The sequence below is a fragment of the Carcharodon carcharias genome, chromosome 16, assembly GCF_017639515.1.
Source record: "Carcharodon carcharias isolate sCarCar2 chromosome 16, sCarCar2.pri, whole genome shotgun sequence".
NCBI lineage: Eukaryota > Metazoa > Chordata > Chondrichthyes > Lamniformes > Lamnidae > Carcharodon > Carcharodon carcharias.
In genome coordinates, this window is record NC_054482.1 from 49,490,861 (window position 1) to 49,516,756 (window position 25,896).

A 25,896-nucleotide genomic window follows, 5' to 3' on the forward strand; every position below is an offset into this window, starting at 1 on the left:
GAGGGATAACGGGAGTGGGCAGGGTCAGGGTGGGTCAAAAGCAAAATACTGGGGATGCTGGAAATCTGAAATAAAAACAGAAAATGCTGGAAAAACTCATCAGGTTTGGCAGCATTTGTTGGGAGGGGAAAAGAGTTAATGTTTCAAGTCCACATGACTCTTCTTCAGCGTAAAGAAAAGTAGAAATGTGATGGATTTTATACTGTTTAAGAGGTGGTGGCAGAGGGGAGCAAAATAGAAGGTCAGGGATAGGAGCTGAAGAGAGATTGACAAAGGTATCACTGACATGAGACAAAGGGAATGTTAATTGTAGTGGTAAAGACTAAAGAAGGTTACTGATAGTGGTATAAAGGTAAGGTAGCAGGATGTGTTAATAGCAGAACAAGGGTCAGCGCTCTGTGAAAGCACAACATAGAAACAAGTGACAGATGGCCCTGTTGGGGGCGGGGGCAGTTGAGGGGGTGTTGCACCTTCTGCGATTGCACGGGAAGGCGCCATGGAACGGCTTGAGGAGTTGGGGATGATGGAGGAGTGGACCAGGGTGTGATGAGGAAAGTGTATGAGAACTATGGTCAGTTGAGATCCTCACTCTATGTTGAAGCCCACACGGCTGGTCTATCCCAGCGCCATGGTCTCATAACATCGAGATCCCAGCAAGATATGGAGCTGCTGTTTATTCTGAGCCATTTGCCATAGGTTGCAGTCAGAGGTAGAGTTGAAGGGAAAGAGGGATGTGGAATCCTACAAGGGGCATGGCTGATGGTAGGCTGCCAACCTGCGACTCCAAACCTCCATCCTCCCAGGTGAATGGTCATGGCTGACAAGGGATCATTCTGTTGGTCCTCTATGCTGCTGTGGCAGTGGTCTCTATACAGAGTTTCAAGGGTGGCGGAACAAGCAGGAAGTATCCACATGAGACTTCTTGCATATTGCTCTCATTACCCTGGTCAAAGTGCATTTTCTCCATTTACATTCATGTGAGAATGAGAGGAACAACAGTCTTTGGTCCTCCAGGATGTCCTTCACCTGGAAAAGGGTGACATCAGCAGGATATTCAACAAGCCTGATGAGTGATTCTCCTGTGTCTACTTAATGTCTGCTTGAGATTGAAGGGTGACAGGTGTCTTGGCCAGTCATCATGGTCACATATTATGTGGCATTGCTGATGGCACAGATGTGGATATAAAGCCTCTTCACTGTGGTGAGATCGCGTGGGAATCAATGCAACTGAAGTTCTGATGGTACAACTGACATCAAAAAGATGTTCAACAAACCAATTTAATTATGTGGGTTATTGTCCAAATGACGGCTTGCAGAATGCTTAATCGTTGTTCTGCACCTGTAGCAGGCAGAAAAGGCTGTTGAAAAATTAAATTAATAACTAGCATTTATACAATCCTATTCAATGTTCTGAGTTGCTTCACCAGTGAGCATTCAGACAAAATTCAACATCAAGCCAAAACAATAGAATCATTGGGAAAAGTAGATTTTAAGAAAGTTTGCAAAGGAGGAGCAAGGGGTGAAAATAGAAGAAGTTGCAGAGCTGTAAGGCCCGGATTACTGAAGACAAAGCCACCAAGCATTGGGTGATGGATGTGCTGGAGTTACCACACGACAGAATTGAAAGAGGGCAGAGATCCCAGAGGGTTGTAAGGCTAGAGGATGTTCCAGAAGCATGGAGGGGTGCAGCTCTGGAGGGATTCGAACACAAGAGTGATCATTTTTAATTGGAGGCATTGGTGGATTAAGAGGCCATGTAGGTCAGCAAGCACAGAAGTGATGGGTGATGGGATGTGGTGCAAGTTAAGGTACATGCAGTAGAGCTTTAGATGAGCTCAAGTTTATGAAGGATGTTGGTGAAGTAGAGTTGGATGCCATCAGCAAATATATGAGCAGATACGATATGATTGCGATGACGGAGACATGGCTGCAGAGTGACCAATTCTGGGGACTGAAAATCCAAGGGTAGTTGATATTTAGGAAGGACAAGTAAAATGGAAAAGAAGATGGGTTGGATTTGTTAGTTAAGGATAAGATCAGTGCAATAGTGAGAGAAGATACTGGCTCAGAAAATCTAGATGTAGAATCAGTCTGGGAGGAGCTAAGAAGCAATACAGAGCAGAAAACATTAGTGGGAGTTGTCTATGGGCCTCCAAACATTAAACAGGAAATTAGAAATGCATATAATAAGGATACTACAGTAATCATGGGTGACTTTGATCGACGTATACACTGGGCAAACCAAATTAACAATAATACTGTGGCGGATGAATTCCAGAAATATGTATGAATTGCTTTTTTAAACCAGTACATCGAGGAACCAACTAGGGAACAGGCTATCTTAGATTTGGTATTGTGCAATGAAAAGGGGTTAATTAATAATCTTGTTGTGCGGGGTCCTTTAGAGAACAGTGACCATAACATGATAGAATTCCTCATTAGGATGGAAATTAAGTTAGCCGATTCGAAAGTAGGGTTCTAAATATAAACAAAAGAAACTACGAAGGTATGACGTGTGAGTTGGCTAAGGTAGATTGGGGAACTTCATTAAGAGGCATGACAGTGGATAGACAATGGCTAGTATTAAGAAATGAATGTTTGCATTGCAAAAGTTATACATTCATTTCTGGTGCAAAAACACAACAGGAAAAACAGCCCAATCTTGGCTAACAAAATAAATTAAGGGTAGTACTAGATCCAAAGAGGAGTCATATAAAGTTACTAGAAAAAGTAGCCTGAGGATGCAGAACAGTTTAGAATTCAGCAAAGGAGGACAAAGAGATTGGCTAAGAGTGGAAAAGTAGAGTATGAGAGTAAACTTTCAAGGAACATAAGAGCGGACTATAAAAGCTTCTATAAGTATGTAAAAAGAAAAAGATTAGTGAAGAAAAGTGTAAGCCCCTTACAGTCCAAAATGAGAGAATTTATAACAGAGAACAAGGAAATGGCACAGCAATTAAACAACTACTTTAATTCTGTCTTCATGAAGGAAGACACAAAAACTTCCCAGAATTACTAGGGAACCAAGGGTCTAGTGAGAAGGAGAAATTGAAGGAACTTAGTATAAGTTAAAAAATCGTGCTGGAGAAATTAATAGAACTGAAAGCTGATAAATCCTGAGGGCCTGATGATCTACATCCCAGTGTACTATGAGAGGTGGTCATGGAAATAGTGGATGCATTGGCTGTATCTTACAAAATTCTGTGAATTCTGGAACAGTCCTGGAAGATTGGAGGGTGACAAATGTAACCCCACTATTTAAAAAAGGAGGGAGGGAGAAAACAGGGAATTACAGACCAGTTAACGTTACATCAGTAGTAGGGAAAATGCTAGAGTCTATTATAAAGGATGTGAAAACAGGACACTTAGAAAAGATCAATGAGATTATACAAAGTCAACATGGATTTATTAAAGGTTAATCATTTTTTACAAACCAACTAGAATTTTTTGAGGACCTAACTAGCAGAATAGAACAGGGAGAACCATTAGATCTGGTGTATTTGGATTTTCAGAAAGCTTTTGATAAAGTCCCATATTTAGTCCCATAGTTAGTGTGCAAAATTAAAGCACATGGAATTGGGGTAATATATTGGCATAGATCGGGAATTGGTTAGCAGACAAGAAACAGAGAGTAGGAATAAATGGGTCTTTTTCGCTAGGCGGTGACTAGCAGGGTACCGCATGAATCAGTGCCTGGGCCCCAGCTATTCACAATATATCAATGATTCAGATAAGGGAAGCAAATGTAATATTTCCAAATTTGCTGATGACACAAAACTTGGTGGGAATGTGAACGGTGAGGATTTTAAGGAGCTTCAAGGCTATTTAGAAAGGTTGAGTGAGTGGGCAAACAAATGGCAAATGCAGTGTAAAATGGATAAGTGTGAAATTATCTATTTCAATGAGAAAACCAGGATAACAGGGTGTTATTTAAATAGTGATATATTGGAAACCTGGGTATCCTTGTACACCAATCACTGAAAGCAAGCATGCAGGTGCAGCAAGCAGTTAAGAAGACAAATGGCATGTTGGCCTTCATAGTGAGAGGACTTGAGTACAGGAGCAAGGATGTCTTACTGCAGCTGCACAGGACCTTGGTGAGGATATACTTGGCATAGAGGGAGTGCAGCGAAAGTTCACCAGACTGATTCCTGAGATGGCAGGATTGTTGAATGAGGTAAGATTGGGTTGACTAGGCCTGAATTCACTGGAAATTGGAAGAATGAGAGGGGGTCTCATTGAAATGTATAAAATTCTGATAGGGTTGGACAGGCTGGATGCAGGAATGACCTTTCCTCTGGCTGGGGGGTCTAGGACAAGGGGTCACAGTCTCAAGATATAGGGTAGGCCATTTAGGACTAAAATGAGGAGAGACTTCTTCACTCAGAGGGCGATGAACCTGTGGAATTGCTTACCACAGAAGGTAAGCAATTTAGGAGGCCAAGCCACTGAATATATTTAGGAAGGAAATAGATAGATTTCTAGACTCTAAAGGCATCAAGGGATATGGGGAGAGAGTCGGGGTGTGGCGTTGAGATAGAGGATCAACCGTGATCATATTGAATGGTGGAGCAGGCTCGAAGGGCTGAATGACATACACCTGCTCCTGTTTTCGATGTGTCTATGTTTCTACTTATTTAATAACTCAACCATACTCTCTGTATCATATGCAAATCTGCTTTTTGGTCCCTAATCATCCTTTCTCCTCCTTTTGCTACTTTTACTATCTATATACCTATAGAAGACTTTTGGATTCCCTTCTATGTTGGCTGCCAGTCTCTTGTCACACTCTCTATTTGTTGTCCTTATTTCCTTCTTTGTAACCCTCTGAATTTCCTACATTTAGGTTGGTTCTCACTAATGTTATCAATCTAACAACTGTCATATGTATCCTTTTTCTGCTTCATCTTACTCTCTACCTCTTTTGTCATCCAGAAAGCAGTGGCTTTATTTGTCCTATCTTTCCTCCTCATGGGAATGTAGCTCAAACAATCTCCTTTCTAAATGCAGCCTACTGTTCCATAATAGTTTTGTCTCCCAGTTTTTGATTCCAACTTAACTGGGTCAAATCCGTTCTCACCCCATTGAAATTGTCCTCCCCCGAGTAATAATTTTTACTCTGGGCTGCTCCTTGTCCTTTTCCATAGCCAACCTTAACCTTATGATGCTATGATCACAGTCTCTGATATGTTTCCATACTGATCTATTTTCCCCACCTCTTTCCCCAGAACCAAACCAGCAATGCCTTCTTCCTCATTGGACTGAAAATATATTTTTATGGAAAATTCTCTTAAACACAGTTTATAAACTCTTCCTCCTCGCAGCCCTTTATACTATTAATATCCCAGTCTATATTACTATAATTAAAGTACCCCATTACAAATTAGCCTATAGTTTTTGCACCTCTGTAATTTCTTTACAGAACAAGGCAGGACAACGGGATCTGAACAACAGAGCCTTTTTATTAAAAGAACTATTCATTGATGGGATGTGGGCATTACTGGTCAGTCCATTTAAGTTTTTGGTCAGTGATGATCCCCAGGATGTTGATGGTGAAGAATTCAGCTATGTAATACCGTTGAATGTCAGGGGGTGGTGGTAAGACTTTCGCTTCTTTAAGTTGGACATTGTTTGCCACTTGTGCAGTGTGAATGTTACTTGCCACTCATCAGACTAAGCCTGGATGTTGTCAAGTCTTGCTGCATGCTGGCATGCATTGCTTCAGTTTCTAAGGAGTTGTGAATGGTGCTGAACATTGTACAATCATCAGCGAACGTCCCCACTTCTGACGTTATGATGAAGGGAAGGTCACTAATGAAGCAGCTGAAGATGGTTGGGCCTAGGACACTACCCTGAGGAACTCCTGCAGTGAAGTCCTGGAGCTGAGACGATTGGCCTCCAATAACCTCAACCATCTTCTTTTGCAGTGGGTATAACTCCAACCAGTGGAGAGTATCCCCCAATTTCCATTGGCTTCAGTTTTACTAGAGTTCCTTGATGCCACACTCGGTCAAATGCTGCCTTGATGCTAGAGGCAGTCACTCTCACTTCAGTCCATGTCTGAACCAAGGCTGCAATTGGTTTGGGAGCTAAGTGGTCCTGTTGGAACCGAAGTTGAGTATTGGTTAGCAGGTTTTTGCTGAGTAAGTGCCACTTGATAGTACTGTCAATGACATCTTCCACCGCTTTGCAAATGATTGAGGGCAGACTGATGGGCAGATAACTGACCGGATTGGATTTCCCTTACTTTTTATAAACACAACATACCTGGGCAATTTTCCATGTTGTCAGATGGTTACCAGATTACACCTGGATTAAAAGAGGTGGCTGGTGGCACAGCTAGCTCTGGAGCATAAGATTTCAGCACTAGAGCTGGGATGTCATTGGGACCAATAGCCACTCCTGTATCCAGTGTGCTCAGCCGATCCTTGATATCGCATAAAGTGAATCAAATTGGCTCATGGCTGGCATCTGTAATGCTGGGGCCGTCAGGAGAAGTGTGAGATAAACAGCCACTTGGCACTTCTGATTGAAGATGGTTGCGAATGCTTCAGCCTTGTTGTTTGCACTCAAATCCTGGACTTGGCATCATTGAGGAGGAGCTTCCTTCTCCCACTAGTCCACCACCATTCACAATGATGTGGTAGGATTGCAGAGCCTAGATTTGATGTGTTGGTCGTGGGGTTCACTTAGTGGAGAATAACCAGATTGGTTGGCCCAATAGCTTGTGTCTGTGTTGTAATTTCCATAGAGTTCTGTGCAATCTAATTTATTCTCAACAGAAGAAAATAGTTGCCATGCTATTTTGCTTTTTTCCTACATTGCACAGCCCTTTTGAAACATACTACGAATACTATTAATAACATTAGGACAAGAAATTGAATATATTTTGCCATTTGTTTTTATTATTTAAAAAAGGTAAAGCACCAAAATTCAAAATACTAGATACTACCATGGTCAAAAAATGTTGGCTTGAGGGCCAGATGAATCTAAAACTAGTGGTCAGATCATGATAACTCAGCAGCTAAAATTTGAACATAATCCAACAGCAACTTAATAGTGCATGGTCTTATATTTAATAAATAACATTGGACAGGCATGCAACAATAATAAAAGCCAGAATAACAAGAAATTCTTGTATTGTTGAAATTTATACTTCAGTAATTGTGAAATCAATGGGCTGCAAAAAGAGATTCCTTTATTGCCATTTAAATGCACTGTACTCTGTTTTACACATTTACTAGCTCAAGTAGTGAAATGTGAATGTCATCAGTTTGCAATCTTAAACCTTCTGAAAAATGAAGAGGTCTGCAGGTGCAGCAGACTTTTTAAGGTGGGGCCCAGACATTAATCACTTAGCATAGGAAGTGAACACACCAGTGTTGATAAAGAGAGCTAACAAACACAAATAGCAAAGCTTGTCTAGTCTGTACATAATCTCAGGTTAACATAGTTCGAACACAGCTGGAATGATTACAAGACAAATGCTCTGTACATTGGTTAATTATCACTGAGGGAGGAATCATTCCAGATTTGCACTAAGTACAGTAGCGGACAAGAAAAAGGACGCTTTACACGCCAACGGCAATGGTGGCTTTTCACACCATATTGTCCCATTCCCAGTGTGTCCTGCCTCATTAATAATGAATTCCCAGGAAACGCTCCAGGTCACTGGCAGTGCGGCCTCTGATTTGCCCGCCCCACTGTCACCTCAGACCTTCAGTAAACCGGGCTTCATATTTAAAAGCCACCCTGCAAAATGCTAGCACTCTTCAAGGGATATGAAGTTGCTGGGAACTGATGACTGCCAAAGGGAGGAAACACACTGCCCCCAAATTTAACAATGCCTCCCTCAAGCACCTATTGGATGCAGTGGAGGTTCGCCGCGATGTCCTTTACCTCTGTTCTGGGCAACGACCAGCAAGCAAGGTCACCAATCCAGCATGGGAGGCTGTGGCAACAGCGGTCAGTGCCAATGCCCTGCAAAAGAGGACAGCCATCCATGCAGGAAGTGGGTGAATGGTCTCATCCATTCCCCCAGGGTAAGTCAGTCTTTTCATCACTCTCAACTCACACACTCACAAACCCATCACACATCCACAGGGATCTCACATCTCAAGAGACAACACCACTAACTCTCACACACACCCTCTCATCTCCATCAGACTCATATCCTCTGGAGCTTGCGTCCTCATCCCATCCATGGTCCCGCTCACCACACAAACATTCCACACAGTGCCATGTGTCCTGCTCACACTCTCTCCACATGTTTATATGCAATAGAAGCTGGCACACAACAGCAAGGAGAGCCCAGGGCTGGAGTGGCCCACATTAGGCCCCTCACTCACTTTGAGGAACATGCCATCGCACTGACTGGTGAGGATGTGGACCTGCCTGTGGCAACGGTGAAGTCGGCGGTGAACACCTACGTGCGGATCCTGCACCACATCATCCCTTCCTCAACACAATTGTGAGTGCTCTCTCTCTCTCTCCTGCTTTTGACTCTGCTGCCATGCACTAATCATGTCTACTTTGATTCACAGGGAGCTCTGGCAAATGACTGACACCCTCAGCCAGCCAGTCCCTCAGATCCATCCAGGTCTTCACCTGCAGCCACTGAAGAGCTGGTAATAAGCATCCTGGAGGACCCATCACAGCGCTTACCTATGCCCTGCACCAGCACAGAGACACACACCTCGGTGGGACCTAGATCTAGAGCAGGCTCAGGTTCACAATCTGCTGGTCACCGCACAGACACATGTCCACAGCAGGAGGAGGCAGGTTCAGCCAAGCTCCCCGGCATTCAGAGGACTGTGGGGAAAAGGCATCTTGAGGCCTGAGTCAAATGATGAGCCTCTGGTTTCAGTCTTCCAACTCATCGTGGAGAGTCAGCAGAAGGTGGTGGAACATCACGCAGAGTTGCTGAAAGCCTCAACAGAGTAGCACATGAGTTGGAGTAGTGTGTCTGCTTGCTATCTGAAGTGGCATCCACCTGTGCATGTACGGAGGCCTCTATGGGGAGGATGGCAGACACCATGGAGACCTTGTTCCAGCAGAACGTGGAGATGTGTGCTGACCTGCACTCCATTGCAGTAGTCATGGGTGAGTTCCTGCAGTGGCAATGGGAGAGGGAAGTGGGGCACCTCCACATCCCTCCAGGTGCTCCTTCCCCTCAGGGAGCCAGTCCAGAACCCTTGGCCACCCGAAGGGAGAGAGAGCAGCAGCTGGACACCCCTGGGTAATCCACTCAGGAATCTAAGATGTTGCCCTCTCCCTCTGAGTCCCCTTTGCCCATGACCCCTCACTTCATCATCGGTCATGCAGAGGGAGCAGCTGGCCCACAGGAGGATAGCCAAAGCAAGCCGGAGCCATCAGGGACTAGTCTCTTTAGAGGACCCATGCAGAAGTCATCAGAGGCAACAGGGCCAACCATTGCACAGGCTGTCTCCACCCCTCCTGTGGATATCAGGGCAGCACCTAGAAAAGTTAAGAATTTCTGATCACAGGTGCTTGCACATGGATGAACACATTTTGTCACTTTATAATCCGAAAATGTGTTCAGTTTCATTGAGTAAAGTATTTCTCAGGCTTTGTGAGTCCTCCACCTGCAAACCCCCCACCCTCCACTAACAGTTCAGCTGCACGCAGCCAGGCCGTGTATGATTCTCGAAAGAGTAGTGTGTGTGTGGCAGGGCCTTTCAGAGCCTCATGCAAGCACTCTGCAATACAAGCAGAGCCTTCCTCCATCACACTCTGAAGAAGGGTTATACGGACTCAAAATATTAACTCTGTTTCCCTCTCCACAAATGCTGTCAAACCTGATGAGTTTTTCCAGCATTTTCTATTTTTATTTCAGATTTCCAGCATCCGCAGTATTTTGCTTTTACCTTCCCCATCACACCCATCTCAATGTCCTGAGCATTTTCAATGCTGCCTCCTGGGGTTCTCTTTCAGTTGTCCATTTGAGCTGACCTTCATCTCCACCCACCCACTGCTCACACTCCCATGCAGCACCTGTGCCTGTCCAACATGAGGGTCCTATCACTTTCAGTTTCAGAAACATGGTTGTTGTTAAGTATGTTTTCAGCTCCCCATCCTTTCCCCTCCCCCAGTCACCCATGTCCTTTCCCCCATCACTGTCGGTGTCTCTGGCATCACCTTTTACCTCCCCACCATCAGCTACCGACCCCAACCCTATTCTTTCAAGGATATCAAGCTGAACATGCACATTCCCTATCTTCCTGAGAATCCCACCGCATCCGCATTAACCTCCCCGACCTCCTCCTCCTGCCAACCTCCAGGATCCATGTCCGCCTCGGAGTCCCCACTGACCACCCTCACCATTCCTTCTACCACTGCCGTTGCACCCTCACCCTCCCATTCTATGGGTCCCTCTGCCCCCTCTCATACTCACGCCCACCCTCAGTTCGATCCCCAGAGGCAGTCATCGATTCCACAGACCCCTCCCTTGTACATTCACTTGGACATCTCCCACCCCCATCATTACTCCCTCTGGACTCCTTCCTTTACACATACGTCCCACTTGCTGCATTGTCCCCTGTTATACCCTTTGTCCCCATGCTCCCTCACCAACCCCCTCCCAACCACACAGCCCCGGTACACCTTCCTCTCCCACTCACAGCTGGACCTTCCTCTTACCGGCCCATGGCTAATCATCTGTAGCAGACCTTGGCCAAGACCCAGATGTCGCGAAGCAGAGGCCAATTGTCAGCGGTGACCTTTCACCTTCTGTGAGCTGCTTCGTGATGGAGTCATGTCCATGAGAATCCACCCAGCGTGCGGTGCATGTGTTCCTCCAGGGTCTGGTAGCTGTAGAGCTCCAGCATCTTCTGCTCCTGGATGTCCATCATCTGAGAAAGGCCCTAATAATAAGGCCCGACTTCTGCACGTCACACTTGTCAAGACATGCTCTGGACCGGCATGTTTTCCTACCAACGTGGGTGGTAAATTTAACGTGGGGAGGTGATTCCAGCGGGTGGAGTGGATGATCGCAAACTGGTTTCACGATGGTAGGCAGCGAAGCTTTGGCCTTCTTACCATATTTTCCACCCTGCCCGCCATGATGCCCAACGCCAATAGGGATGGAAAATTCTGGCCTGAAGCTCACTGCAATTAGGTGCAAAATGCCACCTTAAAGTTTCAAAAATACCAGAGGATCCAAGTGTTATTTTCATCACAGCAAGGCCACAAACAAGTGGGAAACCTTATTAAAAAGTCATCATAATCAACACCCAATTGCTCTGCACATGGGAGAGTCAATAACAGGTGGAATCTCCATCTCCATTGGGTATAGAAAGTGAGGGAGAATGGATTGGGTCAAATTGCTCTATGAAGTGTTCTGAAGAACAAGTGAGAACCAGAAAGTTATTTCAATGATCTACTATAATTGACCCATTATAGACTGGGAAACTCCAAGTGTTTTCAAATCAGAGTTGGTAAATGATACCCATTGTATCAAAAAATGAACAACACTCTAAATGGACTTCCTGGTAAGGTTGCAGAGGCAAAATGGCATATAAGAATGAACTAATGGAGGGACCATTGGTTGCTTCTGGACAAATGTACTAATAGAGGCTGAATAGTCCTACATGTTTTATGATTAAGTGAAGTGGAACATTGGCTGATCTGCTTTCTGTAACTCAAGCTCTAAGGCCAATTGGAGAACCTCAGCACCTGCTGGGATCTATTATCTGGGCAGACAGGGACCTCTGAATCTGCCTGACCCTCCTCACCAACCAATCTGAGGTGTGCTTTATCATGAATTTTATTTTAATTGATATCACTCTAAGTATTCTATACTTTATCTAATACTTCTCTTTAAAACTGACATTACCTCTTAATCCCCTGTTAAAGATGCCATTTGATCTGTGACCAACTGAAAATAATTTTTCAGCTGGTTGGGTCACCTGCAATCACTTTGTTCCCTTGGCATATTTTCAAAACCAAACACAAAAGAACTATTACACTCCAAGCTAAGTTGTCAGCAACACCTATCTTATGGTTCCTGAAAAATATGCACCCTATATAAACTCTTAAAAGCATAACAATAAACTGTGAAAAATCAAAAGGGACAGCATCTTCAACTTTTTCTTTTATTATTTCATTGGATGTGGGCAAAAGTGGCTAGGCAAATATTTGCTGCCCACCCCAATTGCCATCAAGAAGGTGAGTCACCTTGAACTGCCACAGTCCATATGATGTAGGTACATTGAGAGTGCTGTTAGGAAGGAAGTTCTGTAGTATTTGTAGCTTAAGGAATGTATTGACTGTAACTTAAAGACTTATTGTGTTGTGTAGTATCACGTGACAGTGTGAATGAATCAGCCTTAAGCACATGGAACCTTAGAGTGGGGAGTTCTAGTTGTGGAGCTTGATGGAAGCATATAACTGCTGCTGCAGCCTGTAAATAAAGTTTGATGTTTCTAATGAGAAACCTGTCTGGAAAGTCAAGTTCCAAATCCAGTACCACTGCAGAACCTTCGCATTTATGCTTTGCAAAATGACACCATAAACGGCTCCAGGTTCATCACCTTCTCTAAACGACAAAAGAAACACCTCACTTTTTTCCCCAGTGTCTGTGTCATTTTAAAGTTTAGGCCAATGCCTGGCTTTGTCTTTTAAATGCATTATTTAATTTTGAGTTTCCAACACCCATTTAAAATTTCAGCACCAAAGTCTTAAGTGAAGTGAAAGCATTTGGTGATGTAGGTATTTCAAGTTCATTATGTTAATGAGTGCTTAAAAGATTATTACAAACATCAAAGAAATCTTCAGACTGAGAAAATCCAAAAGTATTTAATCGATGGGAAGTAGAAGCTTATTAAAGATTAGTTATAAATAGAAACAGAACATTTTTAGACTGGCGCTTCATTAAAACAAAACAAAATTCATAGATTTATATAATAATTGTTACCAAAAAATAAAGTCATAGTGGGTCAATAAAGCTCTGACAAGCGAGAGACATTTTTACTTACTGAAATGTAACACATTAGCAATAGCCTTTGTCAGTTCTCGGGAACAGTCCCAAACAAAATGTTAACCTGTCTCCCCACTGCCACATACTAACTGACTCGATGTGTCATTCCTGAGTTCTTCATCTGTTTCCAAACTCCCCCGCTACCCTCCCCTGCCCCCACTAACTGTGTTTCTATTTCCATTTACACAAACTCACTAATCTTACACAAACAACTGGTAAACAATTCATAGGTTCAGTCTATTTGAAGATACAGTACAGGATGTCTCAGCAGAAAGGTCTTCTTTATGGATTCAATACCGTTATTGATAGGGATAGCACAGTTGCAATTCCTACACACACACAGGAGGTTATAGCAGGGCACTTAGCAAAACTCAAGGCAATCGGAACATTCAGCATAGTTTTGTGAAAGGGGAATCATGTTTAACCAATTTATTGGAGTTCTTTGAAAGAGTAACATACGCTGTGGATAAAGGGGAGCCTGTAGACATGCTGTACTTGAATTTCCAGAAGACATTTGAAAATGTGCCACATCAAAGGTTATTGTGGAAAATAAAAGCTCAAGGTGTAAGGGGTAACATATTAGCATGGATAGAAGATTGGCTCACTAGCAGAAAACAGAGTATGCATAAATGGATCTTTTTCCGATTGGCAGATGTGACGAGTGGAGACCCGCAGGGGTCTGTGCTGGGGCCTCAACTTTTTACAATTTATATTAATGACTTAGATGAGGGGAGTGAAGGCATGGTAGCTAAATTTGTGGATGACACAAAGATAGGTAGGAAAGTATGTTGTGAAGAGGACATAAGGAAGTTGCAGACAGATATAAATAGGTTGAGTGAGTGGGCAAAAATCTGGCACATAGAGTACAATATTGGAAAATGTGAAGCTGTTTACTTTGGCAGGAAGATTAGAAAAGCAGGGTATTAATTAAATGGAGAACGACTGCAGAATTCAGAGTTGCAGAGGGATCTAGTTGTTCTAGTACATAAGTCACAAAAAGTTAGTATGCAGGTACAGCAAGTAATTAAGAAGGCTAATGGAATGCTTTCCTTAATTATGCAAGGAATTGAACATAAAAGTAAGGATGTTATGCTTCAGTTATATAGGGCAGTGGTGAGACTGCATCTCCAATATTGTGTGCAGTTTTGTTTTCCTTATTTTAAAAAGGATGTAAATGTGTTTGAGGTGGTTGAGAGGAGGTTTACTAAATTAATACTTGGAATGAGCAAGTTGTCTTATGAGGAAAAGTTAGAGAGACTAGCCTTGTTTCCACTGCAGTTTAGAAGTTTTCCACTGCAGTTGTGTGACTTTGGAACACTCTGCCCCCGAAGGCAGTGGAATTGAATCTTTTTAAGGCAGAAGTAGATAGATTCTTATTAGGCAAGGGAATCAAGGGTTATCGGGGGTAGATAGGAATATCGAATTCGAAACACAAACAGATTAGCCATGATCTTATTGAATGGCGGAGAAGGCTCAAGGGGCTGAATGGCCTACTTCTGCTTCTATTTCTGTATGTCTGTATGTACTACTAACTGCTGGTCACATGTTGCTTTATAGCCTGGTAGTTACTCATTTGCATATTCCCTTTAAAGATCATAACATCTCCATTTTTTTCTAAGATAACACTATTTATGTTGAATGAAAATACATGCACAGTAGTGTGGTTTTGAAAACTATTTACACAAAAATGTAGATCTCTGTTTAAGAATCTGTATAACATATAGGTGGCTTACTAATTCTCCTGGATTTCTGTGATGTTTTGACCTTCCTGAGATTTAGATTTATCACTTAGGTGCTCTTGACTTGTAGGTTCATTAGCATCCTGTATATCATCAGAGTGGTGACTGTTTTTATGCTGGTCTTCCAAAATTTCACTTTCCAAGCTCACCTTTGGACGTGCTTTAGATGAAATCAGAGCACAGGGCATTGTACAGTTGTACAATTCCCTTACCTGACTTCTGTTTCTTCTTAACGTCACCCCATTTGGTGTTGTGACCTCAGGATCTAGGCTCACTGCATACGTTGCACACTTTGGACACTTCCGCTGATGACCAAGTTCCCTGGGTAGGATGTACGACCTGAATCTTTTGTCCTACATGCAAATCAGGCATGTCGGTCATGTGCCATCTTCATTCTTGTTTTTCAAGAAGTTTCTTCTGTATTTCGGAGAAATTGAAGAGGTGGTGGCCTGGCAAGGGCTTGCACCAAATCATTTCCACAAGGAATCACTTATCAAATAGGTATGTGTGGAACCTTGTGTTACTGAATATCAGAGCAAGAGTCTCATGTCTGGATAATTAGACTGTGCTTGTGATAAACTTTTAGAGATAAATGCAATTAGTTTTCCATCTTGCATAATGATACTCCTATCCCTTTTTGACCTGCATTGACCTTAAAGACCATCTCTTTTTTTGGGTCATAGAATTGTAGAACACATGTCTCTTCTGACAATACCTGTGTCAATGGTTCGAACACATGTTGATGGTCCCCCTGTCATACTACGGAACATCCTTCCATAAGAGCTCTCTCATTGGTGATGCTTTATCAACAAAGTTTGGCAAGTATGTTGCTAAGAAGTTGAAAATCTGAGGCATCTCTGCAAGTCCTCTTTGTCCTGGGACATAGGCATTTTGCATACATCTTTGAGTTCGCCTGGGTCAGGAAGGATCCTGGAACTTGAATAAAGAGAGCTGAAAAAGTTAATCTGACCTACATTCACCTGGCATTTCTTGCTGTTGAAGGCAAGTCCTCCACAATGAGCTGCTGCCATCAGTGAGTGTAGATTTTAGTCATGCTCTTCCTTGGCTTTGCCTATCAACACAATATCATTAATGATGCATATGCATCCAGTGATATTTTCTGTAACTTTGTCCATGCGCTGCTAGAACAGATCTGATGGATAAGGCAAAAGGTAATCTCTGGAAGCAGTATCTTCCAAATGGTGTCCTAAATATAATGATTCCTTAAGGTCCCTCTGCCAAATGAACTGACCAATATCTGTTCCTTCCCCACGGAACTCATTTCTTCCTGGCTTGACTCTGTTCTCTCTCCCCTTGTCCAGGCTCTTTTTACCTACATCCACAATTCCTCTGATGCCCTACATTATATCAACAATTTCCAGTTCCCTGGCCCTAACAATCTCCTCTTCACCCTTCAGTCTTCTGGACTTAAGATTAAGTTCAACAACTTCAGACCATGAACTCTCTCCTCAGTCCTCACCCCCTTTTTCAATATTCATTCTCATTTCTTAATTTTTTATTTTTTCTCTTTTAATTTTTATTTTTTATCCACTTATTTTTATTTCTATTTTTATTTAATTTCATTTTTATTCATTGTTTTATCTTATTTTCAATTTTTTTTGATGTCCAATCCCTCTACACCTCCATCCCTCACCAGGATAGTCTGAGGGCTCTCCGCTTCTTCCTTGAACAGAGGTCTGAACAATCCCCATCCACAACTACTCTCCTCCGTCTGGCTAAACTTGTTCTCTCACTGAACAGTTTCTCCTTTAACTTATCTCACTTCCTCCAAATACCCGCATGGGCCCCAGTTATGCCTGTCTCTTTATGGGGTATGTGGAACATTCCTTGTTCCAGTCCTACTCAGGCCCCCTCCCACAACTCTTTTTTCGGTACATTGATGATTGTTTCGGTGCCACTTCATGCTCTCATCTGGGCATGGAAAAATTTATCAATTTTGCTTCCAATTTCCACCCCTCTATCACTTTCACATGATCCATCTCTGACACTTCCTTCCCTTCCTTGACCTCTCTGTTTCAATTTCTGGTGATAGATTGTCCACCAACGTTCACCACAAACCCACCGACTCCCGCAGCTACCTCGACTACAGTTCCTCATGCCCTGCTTCCTGTAAAGACTCCATCCCATTCCCTCAGCTCCTTCACCTCCGTCACATCTGTTCCGATGATGCCACTTTCCAAAGTGGTGCCCTGACATATCTTCCTTCTTCCTTAACTGAGGTTTCCCACCCACTGTGGTTGACAGGGCCATCTCCCACGCCACTGCCCTCACACCTTCCCCTCCCTCCCAGAACCATGATAGGATCCCCCTTGTCCTCACTTTTCACCCCACCAGCCTCCGCATTCAAAAGATCATCTGCCGCCATTTCCGCCAACTCCAGCATGATGCCATCACCAAACACATCTTCCCTTCACCCCTCCTGTCGGCAATCCGTAGGGAATGTTCCCTCCGGGATGCCCTGGTCCACTCCTCCATCACCACCAACATCTCATCTCCCTCCCATGGCACCTTCCCATGCAACCACAGAAGGTGCAACACCTGCCCCTTTACTTCCCCACTCCTCACCGTCCAAGGGCCTGAACACACCTCTCAAGTGAAGCAGTGCTTCACTTGCACCTCCTTCAATTTGGTCCACTGCATTCGCTGCTCCCAATGCGGTCTCCTCTATATTGGAGAGACCAAACACAGAATGGGTGATTGCTTTGCAGAACACTTTTGATCTGTCCACAAGCATGACCCAGACCTCCCTGTCGCTTGCCATTTCAACACACCATCCTACTCTCATGCCCACATGTCCGTCCTTGGCCTGCTGCAATGTTCCAGTGAAGTCCAATGCAAACTGGAGGGACAGCACCTCATCTCCCGATTAGGCCTTCCAAACTTAACATTGAGTTCAACAACTTCAGACCATGAACTCTCTCCTCCATCCTCACCCCCTTTATATCCCCCTTTTTCAATATTCATTCTCATTTCTTAATTTTTATTTTTTCATCTTTTAATTTTTAATTTTAATTTTTTATTTTTTATCCACTCATTTTTATTTCTATTTTTATTTAAATTCATTTTTATTCATTGTTTAATCCTATTTTCAATACTTTTTCCCACCATTGTCCCCTCCCCCCACCCCACCCCCACAAGGGCCATCTGTCACATGTTCATGTTGTTCTTTCCAGAGTGCTTACCCTTGTCCTGTCATTATCACATTATGCTCTCCGATCTTAGTGCCACCACTAGCACCTCCTTTAGCCAGTACCACCATCATTAAAGCCCCTTTGTCCTTTTGTCCATGACACCTCTGGCAATGTCTCCTTTGCCTCCACCTATTACTGGCCTTCTGTCCAGCTCCACTCGCTCCACCCCTCTTAAACAGTATAAATTTCATTACATTTTACTTCTCTTTAGCACTGAAGAAGTTATAACATTAATTCTGTTTTTTTTCCACAAATGCTGTTAGACTTGCTGAGTTTTTCCAGCATTTTTTGTTTTTGTTGTGACCAATATCCATATTTGGTGTCCAACTTGGAGAAAAACTTTGCCCCTGTGAATTTGGCAGTTAATTCCTGTCATGTTGGAATCTTGTGTGAGCATCTCTTTAGAGCAAGATTTAGACTTCTTGGAACTAAGCATACCTGGATTGTGCCATCTTTTGTCAGTAAGCCCATGATAGAACTGCCCACGGCTGGTGCTCATGATAAATAATGCTGCTACGCTTCAAGTCATCCAATTTCTTCTTAAGCTTCTCTTGTATGCGCACATCGCACTTCTAGGAGGGTCGATCAATGGAATTGCATTTTCTTTGAAGTATAGTCCAACATCACCTCTGATCATTCCTATAGCATTGAATCTGTCTGGTACATCTGCTGTAGGTCATGGACTTATGACACAAGGAATGCCATGCAAACGTGGGTCAGATTAACTTTATCAATTTATTAATCAATGCGATTTCTCTTGGCCCCTTCTGCTGCAATTGGTATATTGGTGATCTCGTGTAAGGTCACAATGTTGAGTTCCGTACACGCCAGTAACCATGCTACTGCTGGGCCGCTCATGTCCACCAGGTAAAATACTTGTGGTTTCCATGCAGACTTGCCGTAGCTGCATTTCAATGTCAAAGTAACTATGCATGAATAATCGATTCATTGCTCGCAGTTAACTTGGCTGTCGTAGGTTGCATCAATGATCCAGAGACATATCTTTCAGAATTCTGACTGATAAGATGTTCACACTCACTCTTATGCCGACTTTGGCTTTGAGCTACTAATTATGACTTTTCTGATGGTAGCAAAAGCGTCTAACTGTTTGACTTCATCCCATTGTGTCATATTTACAATGCAGAAAGCCTGTTTGCTTTCCAGATGAATATCTAAATCTTCACTTTGCTCTGTTTGTAGTTGTCAACCCAGTGTATATATTTGTACTTATGTGAATCTTTGACACACTCTGGTTGTTGCTACCAGTATGCTGCACATACGTTTTGCTGTTGTAACTTATTGTAACCTCTGGTCACACCTCCAGAAACAGATTTCCTACACGGGCAAGCTCAATGTCCTTCTACATTACACACTTTGCAAAGATCTTGGAACGCAGGTCAGCTTTATGGCGGGTGCAATAGACCACGTTTCCCACATGACTTGCTTGCTTTTTGCACCCTGGCCATTGCGTCAACACTGGCAGCTGTCCAGCTACAATGGCTTCATATTTTCTGCCATCTTTTAGCAGTCTATCAATGTCGTGGCCTTTCTTTTCTCCACAATGTCTTTTTGAAAGGCTTTCATTGGCATTGAAGCTATAACCAGTTCCATTATCTATTCAGACAGCTCAGCTTCTGAAAAATCACAGTTCGTGTCCTTATCAGGGCATCTGCTGACAAACCGATCAATTGTGGCTGCAGTTTGTGGATATCAGCTGCAAATAGCGAATCCTAAAGTTCACTATTACACAAAGCTGATCCTTCCACAAGTTCCATAGCTTAACAGGCTCTTGCTGATACTCCTCAAACAGCCATGGAGTATTGACTCTATGCAACCCCTCATTTCCAATGGGAATCTTCATTTTCAACGCTTGTCCATCCAGCTCTGTGACCGATAAATCTAAAAAGCATAACTACATCCTTTATATGAAGAGCCTAACTTTGGATAGGACATCTGTGGTCTTCCAGTTCATGCTGGAGAATTTGGTGTTCCGTTTCCTGATGTTCCCTGTCTTTTACAGACATGTCTGAGGCGTAGGGGATTTGTAACCTTTCTATTCTGTGCAGCAATTCATCAATGCAGCTGCTGAATTTTTTTTAAATTCCCTTCCCACTTCTTTTTGTGGCTGCAGTTCAGGTTTTTTCCTATTTCAGGCACCTTTGTCTTTTGTGTGGACATGACACTGAAGGACATCTCACTGGCCTTGCAGCTTTTGTTGCCTGATTCATAACCAACTGCACAGCACAATCCTGAACCGACTTGTTGCTTCCATTAACCACTGATCCAGCTATTCTACAATCAAGCACTCACTGTTTGGCAAAGTACTGTCTGTAGAGGCACTCTGCTTCCCAGAGTTTCAATGCATGTTCAGCTTCTGTATTGCACCAAATCTTGTCTGTGGCTCCTCCTGTGGATCTCAAACTCTCATCACTGCCACTATGTTGTGTTTCTATGTCTACTCACATGCAGTACTAATGTGAGGGTGTGTGTGAGAGTTAATGGTGTTGTCCCTTGAGGTGTGAGATCCCTTTGGATGTGTGATGGGTTTGTGAGTGTGCGAGTTGAAAGTGTTGAGAAGAGTGAATTACTATGGCGGAATGCATGAGACCATTTATCCTGTAGCGGCACTGGGCAGCTGTCTTCTGAAGGGCATTGGCGCTGACCATCACCTCCCAGGCCGGATTAGTGAGGTCGCTGCCCATCCTATGACTAGAGCTCGGGTAGAGGACATCACGGCAAGTCTCCACTGCATCCAAAAGGTGCTTGTGCAACACTTCATTGAACCTGGGGGCTGCAGTCTTTTTGCCTTTCAGGGCCATGTCTTCTTTGCAGCAGTCCTGGGCTGGGAGCACTGAGAGGTGTGCATGCAGCTGGGCTTTAAATATAGCGCCCAACATGATGAAGTAGCGAGGTGATGCATGGCGGCTGAATGAGTACCTGCCCACCAATGGAAACAGCGTGTTTCCCGGGAATGCATAAGTAATGTGGTGGGTTTAGGATGATACGACATGAAAAGCCGCCATTGTGGCCAGTGGGTAAAACATCAATTCTCCCGCCCGCTAGCGCAGTTAATACAAATCTGGGCCGTTTCCGTCCATTGTGTCAGATGTGCATTTCATTTAGGCAATTTTTTTTAGTCCATTTGTCTCTGTTTTCAGATGTGATTATTCTTTAAGGTGGGGAGTGAGACAAACTATACCAGCATTCACATTTGCTGCTTCTGTGAGTGATCCTAATCAGCTGTAAAATCCTTGGTGTTGCTGAGGGAAGCGTAACCACCAGTCTACAGGGCACAAGCCAATTCATATAATTCATTGTTGTTTGTTGTCCATATCAATGATTTGGATGCTAATATGATAAATTGGATCAGCAAGTTTGCTGATGACACTAAGATTGGAGGTGTTGTGGACAGCGAGGAAGACTTTCAAAGCTTGCAGAGAGATCTGGACCAACTGGAAAAATAGGCCAGAAAATGGCAGATGGAATTTAATGCGGAAAAGTGTGAGGTGTTGCATTTTGGAAGGACAAACCAAGGTAGGACATACACAGAAAATGGTAAGGCACTGAGGAGTGCGGAGGAACAAAGGGATCTGGGAGCTCAGATACATAATTCTCTGAAAGTGACGTCACAGGTAGACAGGGTTGCAAAGAAAGCTTTTGGCATACTGGCCTTCATAAATCAAAGTATTGAGTGTAGGTGTTGGGATGTTATGGTGAGGTTGTATAAAACATTGGTGAGGCCAACCTTGGAGTATTGTGTGCAGTTCTGGTCGCCTAACTACAGGAAGGATATCAGTAAGATTGAGAGAGTGCAGAGAAGATTTACTAGGATGTTGCCAGGTCTTCAGGAGTTGAGTTACAGGGAAAGATTAAACAGGTTAGGACTTTATTCCTTGGAGCGTAGAAGAATGAGGGGAGGTTTGATAGAAGTTTACAAAATTATGAGGGGTATAGACAGAGTAAACGTGAGTAGGCTCTTTCCACTTAGATTAGGAGAGATAAACATGAGAGGACATGGCTTTAGGTTGAAAGGGGAAAAGTTTAGGGGAACATTAGGGGGAACTTCTTCACTCAGAGAGTGGTGAGAGTGTGGAATGAGCTACCATCTGACATGGTAAATGCGGGCTCACTCCTAAGTTTTAAGAATAAATTGGATCGATACATGGAAGGGAGAGGTCTGGAGGGTTATGGACTGAGTGCAGGTCAATGGGGCTAGCGGAATAATATTTTGGCACAGACTAGAAAGGTCAAATGGCCTGTTTTCTGTGCTGTAGTGTTCTATGGTTCCATGGTTCTAAGGGAACTTTGAGAGTTATCATCAGACTTCCATGTACCGAAAGAATGTTAAAAGAAAGTGAACAGACCAGGTAAGCAGCTAAATATTACAAGCATGCTCCAGATATCAGGCTATCCATCGATCCTGGCCATATCAGATCTGGTAATATATCATTTAAAGACATATTAGATTAAAAAAACAAAATCAAATTCTTGTTTTCCTCCAGTCCTCCCTCAAATGTCCTTAAGGTTGCCTCCATAACATGTAACATTTACCCAATAAGAGGGCTACCATCATGCCAGCCAGTCTTCCTCAATCTGTAACAAGTGGATATACAACATGCAGGTGCCAGGACAGGGAGGATATTTTCTGCAAGCGAACAGACTCTGGTTGAGATTTGTGTGGATAGGGTGGAACTTTTGGTGACAAGGAAAGCATCAGAGGGATCAACCTTTGAGGAGACTAATCCAGTAAATGTTAGTAGGCTGAGCATACTAGGAAAGGCGCAGGCCAAACTCTCTTTACCTAACATTTAGGACAGAATTTTCACCACCGAGTCAGGTAGCGGAGGTTGAGGAAATTCCAAGCTCAGCCTGCCCACCTGGGGAGAAAGTGCCAACAAAGGTAGGGTTGTCATTGCTTGGGGGCCATGGGTATAGGCTGGAGTCGGGCCAGCCGACCCAGGAAAACATTTGCAGGCAGCCACAGAGGCTCCCATGTGCCACGGCAGGCTGTTTAAAAGGCCCGCCTCAGTGTTATGAAACTTCGTCCCAGTTAAAATTTAAAAAATGAAGGCCCTACAACCCTCACCCCTCACACCACCTCATTCGTCTCCCCAGGCCCATTTATGCCAGATCATGCCCCCCACACACCGCCTATGGCTCCTCATGCTCCCCATACCAAAGTAAGGCCCCCCACCCACACCCCCGGCCCCTCATGCCCTCAAGCCAGGTAAGGCCCCTTACCCACTCTGTATGGCCCTTCATGCCACCCATGCAAGGTAAGCCCCCCCCCCCCAAACAACCCTTATGACCCCTCATGCCCCCAATGAGCCATAAGCGGTGTTTGGTAGGCATAACTTGGTCGGGGGCGGGGCTTAAGAAGGACATTTTGAACTTATTTTTAAAAAGTCCTCATGCGGTCTTCAATTTGTGAATCCTCTGAGGGTCTGTGAACTGCGAGTCCTTTTAACCCTGGCCTGACTCCATAAAATTGTGAAGGACTAGGACATGTCTATTCCCACAATGGAGCCAGCCATGCCAGGAGTGGGGGGGTGCAGGCTTTTGGCTTGAACCAGCCCGCACCCTTTAAAGGCATTCCCAAAAACCAGACAGCCGAAGAATGGGGCTGGGGATCCAGGAATTGGGATCCGCCTGCCATTTTTAAAGGGATCCCAAGTCATCCATACTCAGTAAACATCCAGGCCATAACTCACACACACTTGATCCTGTTTATGGTTATCCAGTGTTTAAGTTGATTTTTACATTGAAATTGTCCTCTTATGTTGTCACTGCTGGTGAGCTCACAATTTTACTTTTAAAAATGTTTTTTAAAAAAATAGCAGTGCACAAAAACTGTGATCAAATAACAATAATGAACTGCAAGGTATGTGCATATCAAAGCTATTACCATGTCTGCACTTGGATAAATACTCAAACTCACTTGTGTCAGAAAAATGGCAAATGGTAAAACTCCCAAAATACACACACCTATTGTTCATTATTAGCTAATTTGGAATTCACCATTTTTATAAGGAAACCTAGGGCAGAATTTAGCCCTTGTCAGGTGGGCTTGGCGGGGGGAGGACAGGAAGCTGGCCGCCACCCGCGTTTGAGGCCGGAAGGCGACTTCACGCTGGGGGGCCAATTAAGGCCTGCCCAGTGAGAAAGCCAGCTGCAGCATCTCCAGGAAAGGACAAGCGGGGTCCTGCTGTCCGCTGAGTCCAATGACCACAATCACTATTACCAGGTTTGAATCCTCCAGGGGCCTGGAAGACCCAATGAGTCCAGAAATGAAGCCTAGAAATGCTCAGAATGAAGCTCAGAACAGAGATGAAGCTGTCCAGTTCAAATAGGCAACCAGCAGCACACAATCTCCAAAACTCCTCATTACTCACATTGACAATACTACTGACCCTTCTTATCCCACCTGTAGATGAGCTTTTGCAAATTGTGGGCTGCCCACCAGCCTGTTTTGCCCATACGATGGCTGAAAAATCACACAGGCAATATTAAATCGCCAACAATTGGGGTGTCGAGGGCCTTAACTGGCCTCTTAATTAACTGGCTCCTTCTCCCGTGTGTGCCCGCCGACTGAAATATTGCGCGAGTGCTCGGCAACGTGCATCATTTCATGCTCGAGTGGGTCAGCTGCGCACCCACCCACCGAGGTGCTAATTCTGGCTGAAGAGCTTTTTTAAAAATTAAAGAAATTAAATGTGACTCTGTCATATGAGCAGGACATAATATTAATTACATTTTAAAATCATTATTTTATTTTTATTTGCCTTTGGAAACTCACCCTGCCCGTGGATGAGGTTTCCTAAAAAGCGCAAAGGCCGCTTGGCCTTTTCACCTGCCCACCAACCGTAAGGTTGGATGGGCAGTAAAATGTGTAAGTCAGTTGAGAATCTAGGGGCCTTACCTGCTTTTTAATTGTCGGCGGGCGCACTGCCGACCAAAATACTGCGCGGCTGTGCATTGACATCGGGACGCTCACCTGACATCAAAGTGCGTCATTTTACGCTCGAACAGATTGGGCGTGTGCTTGCCTGCCGTGGTAAAAATTTTGCTCACAGTTACATAAAGGATGTGTAAGGATGTGTAATGAGAGGGCGATATCATCAAAACTAGGTGACATCTTCAAGCTGCAGTTAAACGGCCATGTATGTGAAGTTTCTTTGCTAACATCTAAGATAAAGTTAGCATTTTCTATTTATATCACTGTAGTATGGAAATCAGTTGTTGATGCTATCGCCATGGTAATAAAAACAAAACACAAATAGATGGCTACACCATGAGAATGTATGAAGCACCACACCATCATACCAAAGGTGTGGGCATTCTTTTCTATTTATGAATTGAGATGTGAAGTGACACAGCATTCATTTATAAAACTAAGTACAATCTGTCTTTGAATAGTCTGTCACATTATCATCTACCAGGGGATTAGGCTCAAATTGTTGATTTAGGGTTGGGATCATTTAGGTGTTCACTTGATGTACAGATAAGTAATGCCACTACTCTTCAGTAGTAAGCTATAGATTTGATTCCTGCGCTGTGCTAAGTGAGTTTCTCACTTGTTGTCACTGCATGGGAGTTAGGATGCATCTCTCGTTCTCTTCAGGTACCGTGCTCTAAGAGGGCATTGGCAACCATGGGCTTCCATTTTAATCTTGCTCTGGAGGACCATCTTTGTTGCGGTACATTCATCCATATGAATACATTCATGCGAAGCTCTTTAGAAAGATTTTTTTTTGTCTTTCTTTATCTCTTTTACTGCCAATCTTATCCAGCAGGATTAAACTTTCTAAATCATGATTTCTTATTGTGTGCCCAAGAAGTTCCAACTGTCTCTTCCTGATCTTCGTCAGCAGAGTTCTTCTGATCTCAGATTTTACTAGCTCCCCTATTGTGACTTGTCCAAGATATCTTCATTATTCGCCTCAAAGAC